Source organism: Protomyctophum bolini, assembly GCF_963924005.1.
Source record: "Protomyctophum bolini genome assembly, chromosome: 13".
Classification (NCBI taxonomy): domain Eukaryota; kingdom Metazoa; phylum Chordata; class Actinopteri; order Myctophiformes; family Myctophidae; genus Protomyctophum; species Protomyctophum bolini.
In genome coordinates, this window is record NC_137874.1 from 6,832,048 (window position 1) to 6,833,373 (window position 1,326).

A 1,326-nucleotide genomic window follows, 5' to 3' on the forward strand; every position below is an offset into this window, starting at 1 on the left:
TGGCAGCCAAATCGAGCCTGAATCAGATCTGTGCCACATCAATATTGAAATCCGATTTGTTTAAATAAGTTAGCTAAATCCAGACAGGTCACATAAGACTTGAGCCACATTCAGAGGTGGTTTCAAATCTGATTTGAGGCGATCATCTGTCTCAGTCTGAATGCAACAAGCTGATCTAAATCAGATTCCATGTGACTTGTATGGGACCGTGTCTGCATTTAGACTTATTTAAACACATCAGATTCTGATCTGGATGTGACACAAATCTGGATTCAGGCTGGATTTTGGCTTGCCAGTCTGAACACTCAGATCAGATCTGGTCACTTGAAAACGGCAGTGTGCATGGTCAGGCCAAAAGATCAGATTTGAGAAATAATCTGAATGTGACTGCAGTCGGCCTGCAGTCATGTTCAGTCAAATCTGATTCAAATCCTAAAGCTCAGATTTTTAACCACTTAAACCCTCTATTCTTAGTAAAAAACGGACCTGAGATACAAATATAGTTGGGCCCGTTCCTTCAATCTACACCAAGGGCTCTATTTTCCCTTATCCCTAAACTACTTTGCCTTTTTTTTTTTTTACTAATTTGAAAAACATTTTTGAATAGTTATAAAACAGACAATCTACACGCTATAGTAGATTGTACATCTAGTAGAAAATAGAGCCCCAAATCTCTTAGCCAAAAAGAGCCGATCTAACCCTGGCAGTCCCGCCCCCCGACGAGCGGCCTGGAAGAGAACTTCCCATGCATTTCTCCCATAGACGTTTCAGAAAGTATTTATTTAAAGACCTTTGAAGCCTCGGAAAAAGACAACTCGGCTGCTGACAAATCACCACTACAACTTTTGGGCCGAACAAATAATTATAAAGAAGAAAAAAAATACACCTTTTTTGTTGTTTTTGAGCGTCTGCGATGCTATACAGGCATGCTGGGGTGGCTAAACAGCCGTTTGTATCTGTAATTAAACACATTTCAGAAGGGTTTTATTGAAATGTGCTACACTGGGAAGCTTGGGCAATATTATACCTTCACCTATTAAACACAAAAATCTTGATTTTTAAAGCCTAAAGCCAAATACTTTACTTTACTTTATACTTTGTCATACAATGGTGTTGCTGCTGTCAATAATTGATTTGGAGCTGAATCAGTTAGTTTCGGTAAGCGACACGGTGAAGTATGAATTAGGTTTAAATCTGGGATTGAAGGGGTGCCATGATTGTATCATGACAGAAAGGCACTAGAATGAAGCTTGTTGTAGCCTACTGTTGTTGAGCGGTGAAGCAGAACCTTGAAGACGTGGTAAAAATGTGCCTTTAACATGGTAA